The sequence below is a fragment of the Lolium perenne genome, chromosome 7, assembly GCF_019359855.2.
Source record: "Lolium perenne isolate Kyuss_39 chromosome 7, Kyuss_2.0, whole genome shotgun sequence".
Lineage (NCBI taxonomy): Eukaryota > Viridiplantae > Streptophyta > Magnoliopsida > Poales > Poaceae > Lolium > Lolium perenne.
This window is the reverse complement of record NC_067250.2, coordinates 310,918,238-310,934,118: the sequence shown is the minus strand read 5'-3', so window position 1 is coordinate 310,934,118 and position 15,881 is coordinate 310,918,238.

Below are 15,881 nucleotides of genomic sequence, written 5' to 3'. Positions count from 1 at the left end.
ACATGTGTTCATATGAAAAAGCGGAGCGTGTATCTCTCCCACACAAGGATTGCTAGGATCCGAATTTATTCAAACATAAACAAAAATAAAAACACACAGACGCTCCAAGTAAAGCACATAAGATGTGACCGAATAAAAATATAGTTTCAATAGAAGAAACCTGATAAGTTGATGAAGAAGGGGATGCCTTGGGCATCCCCAAGCTTAGACGCTTGAGTCTTCTTGAAACATGCAGGGATGAACCACGGGGGCATCCCCAAGCTTAGACTTTTCACTCTTCTTGATCATATATCATCCTCCTCTCTTGACCCTTGAAAACTTCCTTCACACCAAACTTCTCATAAACTTCATTAGAGGGGTTAGTACTCAAAAAAAAAAACTTTAATCCACTTTAGTCCTGTAGTGACACATTGCAAGAACTCAATAAAACATTAGCTACAGCTCTCCACGTATAGAAAGCCTCACTTAAAGTTCACAAGAGACAATGCAAAAAACAGAGACAGAATCTGCCAAAACAAAACAGCCAGTAAAGACGAATTTTTAAGAGGTACTTCCGTTGCTCAAATCAGAAAACTCAAAACTAATGAAAGTTGCGTACATATGTGAGGAACACGCACGTAAATTGGCAGATTTTTCTGAGTTACCTACAGAGAATCTGACCCAAAATCGTGACAGATAGAAATCTGTTTCTGCGCAGAAATCCAAATCTAGTATCAACCTTCTATTAGGGACTTCACTTGGCACAACAATGCAATAAAATAAAGATAAGGAGAGGTTGCTACAGTAGTAACAACTTCCAAGACACAACAAAACAGTAGCAAAATAAAGATATGGGTTATCTCCCAAGAAGTTCTTTCTTTATAGCCATTAAGATGGGCTCAGCAATTTTAATGATGCACTCGCAAGAAATAAGAGTTGAAGCAAAAGAGAGCATCAAAAAGCAAATTCAAACCACATTTAAGTCTAACCCTCTTCCTATGCATAGGAATCTTGTACACAAATAAATTCATGAAGATCAAAGTGACAAGCATAAGAAGATAAAACAAGAGTAACTTCAAAAGTTTCAGCATATAGATAGGTGTTTTAGTACAATGAAAATTTCTACAACCATATTTTCCTCTCTCATAATAATTTTCAGTAGCCTCATGAACAAACTCAACAACATAACTATCACATGCAGCATGCTTTTCATGATCCACAAACATATAATTTTTATCAAGTAACATAGGACCATCATCTAGAGCTTTATCATAAACATTTGCTACGCAAAATTCTTTAGTACCATGCATTTCGACATCAGGCACAAACAAAGCATTATCATAAAATTTATCAAAGTAGCATGGATTATCATAGATAACAGTAGCATAATTATTCTCACAAGTTTTACTCATAGGGAATATTTCAAGAGAATCCACAGGAACATAACATTCAACCTATTTCGGTAAGCATGGAGTACAATCAAATAGTGTAAGAGATAAAGAGTTACTCTCATTAGAAGGTTGGCATGGGTAGCTAATCCATTCTTCCTCCTTTTGTTCATCACTCTCCTCTTCTTTTTCATCCAATGAGCTTTCAGGTTCATCAATTTCTTCTTCCACATGTTCCTGCAAATTGTGAGTGCATTCTTGTGCAATAATGAGTCTCTCTTTATAATCAATGATATAAGGATTATCACTGTAGCTTTATATGCAAAAATTAAGGATAGAAGAGACATAATCTTTAAGGTCCTTACAAACAACACAAGATTCATAATTTTTAACCATGAAGGATTCTATCTCAGAGGCTCCCATAAATAAAACAAATTGTTCTACCTCTTCGAACCCAAGATGAATATAGTTATTCCAATTATAGTTCATAATTAAAACTTCTTTACTAAAGCCACATTGAAATTTAAGATGTTTAGTATCATGTTGAGAGCAACAGTTTATATCATGGCGTTTAAGCAAGATTTTAGCAATTGTATTCAATTTTTCTATCACAGCACTCATTACTTTACCAGCTCTTGATTCTCTATAATTATTATATAATTCTATAAGCTCCAACATGGTCATGCATCCTTCCATAACAACAGTTTTAAATTTTTTGATTTTTAAATTTTTATGGATTTTTGGGTATATGAGAAAAATAAAACGAGACAAAAAGAAACTAAGCAAAAGTAAACTAGGAAAAAGTAAACTAAGCAAAACAAAACAAAATAAAATAAAAACAGAGAGAGATGTAGAGTGTACTCCCCAGGTGAACTTATGAGTAGAGCTATGCCTCCCCGGCAACGGTGCCAGAAAATAGTCTTGATAACCCACAAGTATAGGGGATCGCAACAGTCTTCGAGGGAAGTAAAACCCAAATTTATTGATTCGACACAAGGGTAGGTAAAGAATACTTATAAGTCTTAACAACTGAGTTGTCAATTCAGCTGCACCTGGAAAAGCACTAGTAACATGGGTGATGTGAAAGCAGCAGTAATAGTAACACAGAGGTAATGGCACCAGAAGATAGTTGATACTACTTCCAATGACATAGAGAACAAGTATATGATGATGAGAGATGGACCGGGGTTCCCAGCTATCTACACTAGTGGTAACTCTCCAATAACAAGTGTTGGGTGAACAAATTACAGTTGGGCAATTGATAGGATTGAAATAGCATTAAGACAGAACATCAAGATTATTAATTATGTAGGCATGTTTTCCATATATAGTCATACATGCTCGCAATGAGAAACTTGTACAACATATTTTGTCCTACCAGCCGGTGGCAGCCGAGCCTCTAGGGAATCTACTGGAAATTAAGGTACTCCTTTTAATAGAGCACCGGAGCAAAGCATTAACACTCTGTGAAAACATGTGATCCTCATACCTAAGCCTTCCCCTCCAGTTGTCCCAATTTCTGTCACTTTGGGGCCTTTGGTTCCGGACATAGACATGTGCATACAACTTGTAGATACAATCTAAGCAATAAGTATAGAGCTTAAATCTAAGATCATGCCACTCGGGCCCTAGTGACAAGCATTAAACACAACAAGATTGCAGCAACAATAACTTCACAAACTTATATAGATAGACTAATCATAATGTAACAATCCATCGGATCCCGACAAAACACAACACCGATTACATCAGATGAATCTCAATCATGTAAGGCAGCTCATGAGATCATTGTATTGAAGTACATGGGGGAGAGAATACCAACTAGCTACAGCTAGAACCCGTAGTCCATGGGGGAACTACTCACGGAGCATGATGGAGGCGGTGGCGTTGATGGAGATGGCTTCCGGGGGCACTTCCCCGTCCCGGCAGGGTGCCGGAACAGAGACTTCTGTCCCCCGAATTGGAGTTTCGCGATGGTGGCGGCGCCCATGGAGTCTTTCTGGAGTTTCGTCAATTGGTATCGCGTTTTTAGGTCGAAAGGGCTTAAATAGGCGAAGAGGCAGCGCAGGAGGGGCGACAGGGTGGCCCCACACCAGGCCGGCGTGGCCAGGGTGTAGCCCGCGCGGCCCACATGTGTGGTGGCCCCTGGCTCTCCTCCGACTCTCCTTCGGTGTTATGGATGCTTCCGGGAAAAATAAGATGTTTGGCGTTGATTTCGTCCAATTCCGAGAATATTGCCCGAACAGCCTTTCTGGAACCAAAAACAGCAGAAAACAGGAACTGGCACTGTGGCATCTTGTTAATAGGTTAGTTCCGGAAAATGCATAAAAACATTATAAAGTGCAAGCAAAACATGTAAGTATTGTCATAAAACAAGGATGGAACATCAGAAATTATGGATACGTTGGAGACGTATCAAACCCTGCAATCACGATACAAAAAGTCTCTTGTGTCCCCAACACACCTAATACACTTGTTAGATGTATAGGTGCACTAGTTCGGCGAAGAGATAGTGAAATACAAGTAGTATGGATGTATATGAGTGGTAATAGCAATCTGAATAAAATATGGCAGCGAGTAAACATGCAACAGAACAGTAAATAAACGGAGATTCGATGTTTTTGGAAACAAGGCCTAGGGATCCTATTTTCACTAGTGGACACTCTCAACATTGCAATCATAATTGAATATAAATATAAGCACTTCATCATACTACTCTCTTATTGGATACAGAACTCAAATTTCATTGGGCAAGTGTGCAAAAGCACACCTCAAAGGCGTATTCTCAAGTACTAATAAACACCCCACACCGTCACAGTGAGCATTCATAGGAGGTACTAACACACCACAATTCATAAGGGAGTTACACACGGCGCACACACTGTCACCATTACACCGAGATCACAGTAACCCCAACGTTCACATAATTAAACACTTGAATAGCATATGACATCTAGATTACAAAGCTCATCATATGGATCTCAATCATGCAAGGCAATTCATGGGATCATTGTATTGAAGTACATGAGAGAGAGATGAACCACATAGCTACCGGTAGAGCCCTCAGCCCAGGGGGAGAACTACTCCCTCCTCAGCATGGAGACAGCGTTGGTGGTGAAGATGGCGGTGGAGATGGATTCCGGGGGCAATTCCCCGTCCCGGCAGGGTGCCGGAACAGAGACTTCTGTTCCCCCGAATTGGAGTTTCGCGATGGCGGCGGCTCTGGAAGGTTTTCTGGAGTTTCGTCAATCCGTGTCGAAGATTTAGGTCAGGAGGCAACTTATAGGCGAAGAGGCGGAGTCAGAAGAGTCCCCAGGTGACAAGGTATTAACTTGTCAATGCCTACAAGTAGTAGACTAGGGTTTCGTTGGATGTAGAGGGCAAGTAGATCTCGAAGGTTTCAGCCGAAAAGTACTCGACGAAATAGAAATTAGGGTTTGCTCAACAATGATTCGATGCCTTTCTCGTCCCTCGACTCCCCCTTATATATGAGGCGGAGCCGAGGGATTCGTATTGTACAAGTTTACAGAGTCCGTGAAGGTTTCTAACTCATCCCGCAAGATTACACACAACACATCCTATTACAACTCTAGCTTTCCTTAATAGTATCTTTGGGCTTCCGAGTCTTCTTATTCTTCGGGTAGTGGGCCTTCAGCAAACCCCGGGTACTATCTTCGGCAGGCCCATTGGGGATGCCTATGTCAGTAGCCCCCGAGATTTTGCTTGAATCGTAGAGTCAGGGAAAATCTCCACGGTTTATTTTTACTCGACAACTTTAGCTTGTCTATTTTTCTTCTCATGAATTTCTATATTGTACAGGGATAATGGTAGTTGGGGCTAGTTCATCTGACGGATCAGGTACTAGTTAACTGCTCTAGTGGCAATCCGCAAAAACCTACTTCAAGATCACGTCCCTGGACATGATCTTGGGATACTGGTGTAAACTTCGACAGGTGCCGCTTAAGGTCTTACCATTCTGTCGAGTCCCAGTCAAATTTATCGGGTACCTAACGCGTCCGTTAGGATTTTTCTTCGTATCTGTTGATACGGATAAAAGTAGCAAACCGTCGTCAGAGACGGTGCCACGCCGCACAGAACGGATCTGGGGTCTTACCTTCGCAGTGTTTTGCGGCATTCAGAATTTATTCGCAACTTTTGGCGTTCTGAGAATATATTGTCGAGTGCTTATTCGGCTGTTGGAATAGCACATTTCATCGAGTCAATTTCTGACTTATATTGCTCTCCCGATGGGAGTATATGTAGAGTTATCTTTATAACTCGAAATATGCTTCTTCTTCCTTCTTTTACTTTCTTTCTTTCTCTTTCTATTTTTGATAATTTTCATCGGGCACGCGAACAGTGTTCCCGATGGGAGTAGCCCCCGAGGCTACAGCCAAGGACTTGTGCTTGGTTGTAGGCTCAACATTTTAGTGCACCGTGTCGCTATATTGTCATTCCTTCTCGATATTTTTTCTTTTTATATCTCGGGTGCGCGAACAGCGCTCCCGATGGGAGTAGCCCCCGAGGCTATGAACAAATGCTTGCGTTTGATCATAGGCTCCCGCAATTTCTATATTGTCACACTCGAAATTTTTTTTTTTCAAAGTAGCCCCCGAGCATTTGGGCAAAAACTTGTATTTGATCAAAGGCTTCCGAAGTATGCAGTAGTTTCTCTTGTCGCCAAATGTTCTTTACTTTCCTTGTCGAAATTTCCTCCCTTAATCAAAGTGGCCTCATATCGAACGAGAGCTGCGTTTTTTGCCTCCATAAAACTTGAGTACTACTCTCTGTCTGTCTTGTGGGTCCGCTTTTTTTACCACGTTGACACGTCGTGCAAGTGGGGGACACACGTCCTCCGCTTTTTCTGGCGCACGTACCGTAACTCCTCCAATGTTAAAATACTTTTTTACCCTTGTCTCTACGTGGCTATCATCTGCTGCACACTTTTTCCATCCAACGGTCCGCCGTTTCGCCGCACCTCTATATAAGATCTCCTTCTTCTTCCTTGAGCACTTCCGCTCGCGCCGTTCTTGTGCTCTCCTCTGCAAATCCTCCTGCGCTCCACAATTCCCTAAGCTCATCTCTGCACTCCTGCGCCATTGTTGATGCCACCGCACGCGCGACTCACTCGCCACAGCACCTCCGAGTCCAAGATGGCCACTGAAGGTTTCGAGTGGGAGAGATCCAAAATCTCCAACCAAGATGTCAATATGCTGAAGAGGCTGGGCTTGATGAAGAAAGAAGACGCCATCCGCTTCCCTAGTGAAGAAAGCTACCCTTCTCCACCAATGGAGTACCGGGTTAGTTTCGTCGATCATCTCATCCGCGGTCTTTCTGCCCCAATCCACGATTTCCTCCGTGGCCTCCTCTTTGTCTATGGGATTCAGCTACACCAGCTGACTCCCAATTCTATTCTCCATGTCGCCATTTTTATCACCCTTTGCGAATGCTTCCTCTGAGTCCCTCCTAACTGGGCTCTGTGGAAGCGCATCTTTTGTCTTCGCCGCAATGGCTCCCACAACGCTACCTACAACATAGGCGGCGTTGTTATCTGTGTCCGCACTGACGTTGATTATTTCGACATCAAATTCCCTGATTCTGTCCAAGGATGGCGCAAAAGGTGGCTCTATATACACGAAGAAAGTGCTAATTCTGTTGAGCACAACATAGTCCCCTTTAACGGTAGTGCCAAAATTCTTCGCCGCCGCTCCTGGGATGCTGAAGCTACCGAAGAAGAGAAAACGGCGACAGAAGCCCTCATGTCCCGCATTTATCAGCTTCAAAATACCCGAGGCAAGGAACTTTCGGGTGTCCAAATCACCGCCTACTTCCTTAGGATTAGGGTGCAGCCTCTTCAAGCTCGCAAAAATCCCCTTTGGACATATGCTGGTGCAAATGATGCAAATAGGCTCTCCAAGGATCTCTCTGTGAAGGATTTGGAGAAGCTTATTCGAAGAATTTCTTCGCTCAGCAAGAAGGATCCTATTCCTTCCTCTTGCCGCATGGAACCATACAGTGCTGCCAATCCTCTTCCTCGGGTATTGTTGTCTTCTCAAGTTTTTGATTTGCTACGAACTTTTCCTTCTCTCTTTTTTTACTTGTCAAATTTCACTGACACCTCTATACACTTTCTTTGTCGCTATTTTTCCATAGAACCATCCAACTTTGGTTTCCCTTCCTCCTCTTCCTGAGGATGGAGAAGTCGAAGAACAAACTGTTATTGCTGAAGACAACCAGGGTTCTTCTGTCCCTGAGAGTGAAGTCGCAGGTTCTCACAAATCTGCGGCCTCCTCTGAAAAAGAAGCTGAATCTGAGGCCAGCGAGTCGACGCAATCCCTTCCTCCTGCTGTTTCCCCAAGGAACAAAAGGAAAAGGTCTGAAGCTGTCGACACTGGTACCTCCAAAGCTGCCGAAGAAGTTTGTCCTTCATGTCAGAAGGCATCTTGTGATCCATACCTTGGATCCCTCATCAGCTCGTAAGTCATCTTTATTTCCCCTTATTTTGGTACTCGAAGATTTTAGTCTGTCTTGCTTTTTTAAGCTGTCGTCTTTTTATCACAGTGATGATGAGGAGGAATTACCAACTCTTGATGTGGCTGCTCGAACGAGCACGTCACATACTTTAGTTGTTTCGGAGACGCCAGTCAAAGGAGAGGAATCCTCGCCTCCTCAACTTAATATTGGCGCTCCCACTCCACCTTCGAGCCCTCTTGTCCCTTCACCAAAAAGGACAAGGGTAGAAACGATCGTGGAGCCTGCCCTTGAATTGGGTAGCTCCTCCAATTCTCTCTTGGATGACGTAAGTTCTTAATTTGCTTGTTACTATCTATATTTCCTCTTGTTTCCTTCTTTATGCCGTCATATTTTTTCCCATATCGACGTTTTCTTTCTTTGTCCTTCTTTGACAGCCTATGGTCAAAGAGCTTCTTCGTATCGGTGCCCAATTTGTTGGGTACCGTGAATATGCCAACAAGACTGAAGGTAATAACTTTTTCAATGACACCTGCTTTATGACTTCTTGCTCCTGATTTGTTGCAATTTTGACGACTTTTGACTATTGTGGCAGGGAAACTTGCAGAGGCCAACAAGCTCGTCGACACTCTTGCTCAGAAGCTGGAGCAAAGTGAAATGGCTCGCAAGAAGGCTGAACTTGATGCTAGCCAAGCTAAAGCAGAGGCTGAGAAAGTGATGTCTACGTTCCCCCTCCTTTCCTGTAGACAGTGTTGGGCCTCCAAGAGCAGAGGTTTGTAGAACAGCAGCAAGTTTTCCCTTAAGTGGATCACCCAAGGTTTATCGAACTCAGGGAGGAAGAGGTCAAAGATATCCCTCTCATGCAACCCTGCAACCACAAAGCAAGAAGTCTCTTGTGTCCCCAACACACCTAATAGGTGCACTAGTTCGGCGAAGAGATAGTGAAATACAGGTGGTATGAATATATATGAGCAGTAGTAACGGTGCCAGAAAATAGCTTGCTGGCGTGTAGTTGATGGTGGTAGTATTGCAGCAGTAGTAACGCATAAGAAACAAGAAACAAGCAGCGATAGCAGTATTTAGGAACAAGGCCTAGGGATTACACTTTCACTAGTGGACACTCTCAACATTGATCACATAACAGAATAGATAAATGCATACTCTACACTTTTGTTGGATGATGAACACATTGCGTAGGATTACACGAACCCTCAATGCCGGAGTTAACAAGCTCCACAATAATGCTCATATTTTAGTAACCTTTAGTGTAAGATATATCAAAAGACTAAACCAAGTACTAGCATAGCATGCACACTGTCACCTTCATGCATATGTAGGAGGAATAGATCACATCAATATTATCATAGCAATAGTTAACTTCGCAATCTACAAGAGATCATGATCATAGCATAAACCAAGTACTAACACGGTGCACACACTATCACCTTTACACACGTGCAGGAGGAATAGAACTACTTTAATAACTTTGCTAGAGTAGCACATAGATAGTAGTGATACAAAACTCATATGAATCTCAATCATGTAAAGCAGCTCATGAGATTATTGTATTGAGGTACATGGAAGAGAGATGAACCACATAGCTACCGGTACAGCCCCGAGCCTCGATGGAGAACTACTCCCTCCTCATGGGAGCAGCAGCGGTGATGAAGATGGCGGTGAAGATGGTAGCGGTGTCGATGGAGAAGCCTTCCGGGGGCACTTCCCCGCTCCGGCAGCGTGCCGGAACAGAGACTCCTGTCCCCCAGATCTTGGCTTCGCGATGGCGGCGGCTCTGGAAGGTTTCTGTGGGTTTCGTCGTACGCATCAGGGTTTTCGCGACGGAGGCTTTATATAGGCGAAGAGGCGGCGCAGGAGGGCTTCTGGGGGGCCCACACCATAGGGCGGCGCGGCCCCCTCCGCCGCGCCAGGTGTGGTGTGGGGCCCCTGTGGCTCCCCTCTGGCGGCTCTCGGGTGTTCTGGATGGTTCCGGGAAAAATAGGAACCTAGGCGTTGATTTCGTCCGATTCCGAGAATATTTCGTTACTAGGATTTCTGAAACCAAAAACAGCAGAAAACAGGAACTGGCACTTCGGCATCTTGTTAATAGGTTAGTTCCAGAAAATGCACGAATATGACATAAAGTGTGCATAAAACATGTAGATAACATCAATAATGTGGCATGGAAGATAAGAAATTATCGATACGTCGGAGACGTATCAGCATCCCCAAGCTTAGTTCTGCTCGTCCCGAGCAGGTAAAATGATAACACAGATAATTTCTGGAGTGACATGCCATCATAATCTTGATCATACTATTTGTAAAGCTTATGTAGTGAATGCAGCGATTAAAACAATGTATATGACATGAGTAAACAAGTGAATCATAAAGCAAAGACTTTTCATGAATAGCACTTCAAGACAAGCATCAATAAGTCTTGCATAAGAGTTAACTCATAAAGCAATAATTCATAGTAAAAGCATTGAAGCAACACAAAAGAAGATTAAGTTTCAGCGGTTGCTTTCAACTTGTAGCATGTATATCTCATGGATATTGTCAACATAGAGTAATATAATAAGTGCAATAAGCAAGTATGTAGGAATCAATGCACAGTTCACACAAGTGTTTGCTTCTTGAGGTGGAGAGAAATAGGTGAACTGACTCAACATTGAAAGTAGAAGAATGGTCCTCATAGAGGAAAAGCATCAATTGCTATATTTGTGCTAGAGCTTTGATTTTGAAAACATGAAACAATTTTGTCAACGGTAGTAATAAAGCATATGCATCATGTAAATTATATCTTATAAGTTGCAAGCCTCATGCATAGTGTACTAATAGTGCCCGCACCTTGTCCTAATTAGCTTGGACTACCGGATCATCACAATGCACTGTTTTTACCAAGTGTCACAAAGGGGTACCTCTATGCCGCCTGTACAAAGGTCTAAGGAGAAAGTTCGCATTGGATTTCTCGCTATTGATTATTCTCAACTTAGACATCCATACCGGGACAACATAGACAACAGATAATGGACTCCTCTTTTATGCATAAGCATGTAACAACAATTAATAATTTTCTCATATGAGATTGAGGATATATGTCCAAAACTGAAACTTCCACCATGGATCATGGCTTTAGTTAGCGGCCCAATGTTCTTCTCTAACATATGCATGCTTAACCATAAGGTGGTAGATCGCTCTTACTTCAAACAAGATGGACATGCATAGCAACTCACATGAAATTCAACAATGAATAGTTGATGGCGTCCCCAGTGAACATGGTTATCGCACAACAAGCAACTTAATAAGAGATAAAGTGCATAAGTACATATTCAATACCACAATAGTTTTTAAGCTATTTGTCCCATGAGCTATATATTCCAAAGGTGAAGAATGGAATTTTAAAGGTAGCACTCAAGCAATTTACTTTGGAATGGCGGAAAATACCATGTAGTAGGTAGGTATGGTGGACACAAATGGCATAGTGGTTGGCTCAAGTATTTTGGATGCATGAGAAGTATTCCCTCTCGAAACAAGGTTTAGGCTAGCAAGGTTTATTTGAAACAAACACAAGGATGAACCGGTGCAGCAAAACTCACATAAAAGACATATTGTAAACATTATAAGAATCTACATCGTCTTCCTTGTTGTTCAAACTCAATACTAGAAATTATCTAGACCTTAGAGAAACCAAATATGCAAACCAAATTTTAGCATGCTCTATGTATTTCTTCATTAATGGGTGCAAAGCATATGATGTAAGAGCTTAATCATGAGCACAACAATTGCCAAGTATCACATTACCCAATACATTTATAGCAATTACTACATGTATCATTTTCCAATTCCAACCATATAACAATTTAACGAAGGAGAAACTTCGCCATGAATACTATGAGCTAAGAACACATGTGTTCATACGAACCAGCGGAGCGTGTCTCTCTCCCACACAAGCATGATGTAATCCAATTTATTCAAACACAAACAAAAACAAAAACAAGCAGACGCTCCAAGTAAAGTACATAAGATGTGACGGAATAAAAATATAGTTTCAGGGGAGGAACCTGATAATGTTGTCGATGAAGAAGGGGATGCCTTGGGCATCCCCAAGCTTAGACGCTTGAGTCTTCTTGATATATGCAGGGGTGAACCACCGGGGCATCCCCAAGCTTAGAGCTTTCACTCTTCTTGATCATAGTATATCATCCTCCTCTCTTGACCCTTGAAAACTTCCTTCACACCAAACTCGAAACAAACTCATTAGAGGGTTAGTGCATAATCAAAAACTCACATGTTCAGAGGTGACACAATCATTCTTAACACTTCTGGACATTGCTCAAAGCTACTGGAAGGTAATGGAACAAAGAAATCCACCCAACACAGCGAAAGAAGCAATGCGAAATAAAAGGCAGAATCTGTTAAAACAGAACAGTCCATAAAGACGAATTTTAAAATGGCACCAGACTTGCTCAGATGAAAATGCTCAAATTGAATGAAAGTTGCGTACATATCTGAGGATCAATCACGTAAATTGGCATAATTTTCTGAGTTACCTACAGAGAATTTTGCCCAGATTCGTGACAGCAAGAAAACAGTTTCTGCGCAGTAATCCAAATCTAGTATTGACTTTACTATCAAAGACTTTACTTGGCACAACAAGACACAAAACTAAGATAAGGAGAGGTTGCTACAGTAGTAAACAACTTCCAAGACACAAATATAAAACAAAGTACTGTAGCAAAATAACACATGGGTTATCTCCCAAGAAGTTCTTTCTTTATAGCCATTAAGATGGGCTCAGCAGTTTTAATGATGCACTCGCGAGAAATAGTATTTGAAGCAAAAGAGAGCATCAAGAGGCAAATTCAAAACACATTTAAGTCTAACATGCTTCCTATGCAAAGGAATCTTGTAAATAAACAAGTTCATGAATAGCAAAGTAACAAGCATAGGAAGATAAAACAAGTATAGCTTCACAAATTTCAGCACATAGAGAGGTGTTTTAGTAACATGAAAATTTCTACAACCATATTTTCCTCTCTCATAATAACTTTCAGTAGTGTCATGAGCAAACTCAACAATATAACTATCACATAAAGCATTCTTATCATGAGTCTCATGCATAAAATTATTACTACTCCCAACATAAGCATAGTTATTCTTATTAATTGTAGTAGGAGCAAATTCAACAAAGTAGCTATCATTATTATTCTCATCAAGTGTAGGAGGCATAGTATTATCATCATAAAAATTACTCTCCATAGTAGGCGGCACTAAAAGACCAATATCATTATAATCATCATAAATAGGAGGCAAAGTATCATCAAAGAAAATTTTCTCCTCAATGCCCGGGGGACTAAAAATATCATGCTCATCAAAGCCAGCTTCCCCAAGCTTAGAATTTTCCATATCATTAGCAACAATGGTGTTCAAAGCGTTCATACTAATATCATTGCTACTAGCATGCAAATAAGATTCCATGGGTTTTTTAATTTTCGCATTAAACCATTCATGTCTTGACTCAGGAAATAGAATAAAAAGCTCACAGATGTTGTCCATTATGCCTTACTAGTGTAAACAAGAAACAAAAAGTTGCAATTGCAGGATCTAAAGGAAATAGCTTCGAGTACTTACAACGCCGGAAAATAGCTTAGTAGCCGAGATACGGAGTGTGAGTACCTTTTACCTTTCCTCCCCAGCAACGGCGCCAGAAAATTAGCTTGATGTCTACGTTCCCCCTCCTTTCCTGTAGATGTTGTTGGGCCTCCAAGAGCGAGAGGTTTGTAGAACAGCAGCAAGTTTTCCCTTAAGTGGATCACCCAAGGTTTATCGAACTCAGGGAGGAAGAGGTCAAAGATATCCCTCTCATGCAACCCTGCAACCACAAAGCAAGAAGTCTCTTGTGTCCCCAACACACCTAATAGGTGCACTAGTTCGGCGAAGAGATAGTGAAATACAGGTGGTATGAATATATATGAGCAGTAGTAACGGTGCCAGAAAATAGCTTGCTGGCGTGTAGTTGATGGTGGTAGTATTGCAGCGTGTAGTAACGCAGAAAACGGTAAACAAGCAGCGATAGCAGTATTTAGGAACAAGGCCTAGGGATTACACTTTCACTAGTGGACACTCTCAACATTGATCACATAACAGAATAGATAAATGCATACTCTACACTTTTGTTGGATGATGAACACATTGCGTAGGATTACACGAACCCTCAATGCCGGAGTTAACAAGCTCCACAATAATGCTCATATTTTAGTAACCTTTAGTGTAAGATATATCAAAAGACTAAACCAAGTACTAGCATAGCATGCACACTGTCACCTTCATGCATATGTAGGAGGAATAGATCACATCAATATTATCATAGCAATAGTTAACTTCGCAATCTACAAGAGATCATGATCATAGCATAAACCAAGTACTAACACGGTGCACACACTGTCACCTTTACACACGTGCAGGAGGAATAGAACTACTTTAATAACTTTGCTAGAGTAGCACATAGATAGTAGTGATACAAAACTCATATGAATCTCAATCATGTAAAGCAGCTCATGAGATTATTGTATTGAGGTACATGGAAGAGAGATGAACCACATAGCTACCGGTACAGCCCCGAGCCTCGATGGAGAACTACTCCCTCCTCATGGGAGCAGCAGCGGTGATGAAGATGGCAGTGAAGATGGCAGCGGTGTCGATGGAGAAGCCTTCAGGGGGCACTTCCCTGCTCCGGCAGCGTGCCGGAACAGAGACTCCTGTCCCCCAGATCTTGGCTTCGCGATGGCGGCGGCTCTGGAAGGTTTACGTGGGTTTCGTCGTACGCATCGGGGTTTTCGCGACGGAGGCTTTATATAGGCGAAGAGGCGGCGCAGAGGGCTTCTGGGGGCCCACACCATAGGGCGGCGCGGCCCCTCTCGGCCGCGCCAGGGTGTGGTGTGGGGCCCCCAGGGCTCCCCTCTGGCGGCTCTCGGGTGTTCTGGATGGTTCCGGGAAAAATAGGAACCTGGGCGTTGATTTCGTCCGATTCCGAGAATATTTCGTTACTAGGATTTCTGAAACCAAAAACAGCAAAAAACAGGAACTGGCACTTCGGCATCTTGTTAATAGGTTAGTTCCAGAAAATGCACGAATATGACATAAAGTGTGCATAAAACATGTAGATAACATCAATAATGTGGCATGGAACATAAGAAATTATCGATACGTCGGAGACGTATCAGAAAGCCACGGCAAAATCTGTTGGTGTCGAAGATCTGCAAAAAAGGCTTGATGACGCCGAAGCTGCTTTGAATGAACACAAGGCCGCCCAGGCTGCTCGTGAAAAGGCGATCATCAAGCGCTTGAACGCGCAGAATCGGCGCTTTGTCGGTAATTTTGTCGTCCCCTTTTATCTTTTTCTTCTTTTTTTTGTTGGGGTTGATTTTCCTTTCTTGCTGTCGACCAACGCATATTTTCTTCGGCAGCCAAAACAAACCAAGAATTTGAGCTTGAAGATCCCGACAATGATCCTCTTCTTGACGCACTCTCTTTCTTGGAGTTTCATGGAACCGAAGTTCGCGAAGGCATAGAGCATGCTGACGCGGGATTATCAAAGCTGTTCCCCTACTTCTTCCCATGGAAAGAGGAGCCTAAAACTTTCCTTGCTCTTGCCAAGGACTTCAATCCACCAGAAGATCTTGGACTGAAGATGCGCCAGGAGAACATGAAGGTTGCTGTCGAAAGCACTGTTGCCTTAGTCGCGGACAGCCAACAAACTGTTGACTGGATGAAAGTTGGCGCCACTGAGCAGATAGAACAAACGAAATGGCGTTCGTTGATCAAGGCAGCCAAGCCCAACGCGAAGAAAGTCCTGGCCTATCTCGGGATCAAGCCAGCTTCAACTCCTAGCTCATCAAGGCCGGAGGTCTAGTTGAATGCCTCTTCTTTTTCTTTCTTTGCTTTTGCTGATGTCGCCAAAGTAGCTATTGGCGACACTTATCCCACTATTTCTACTGTAATGCCTTGTAAATATTCTGAAAGATCAATGAAACTCTATCTTGCTTG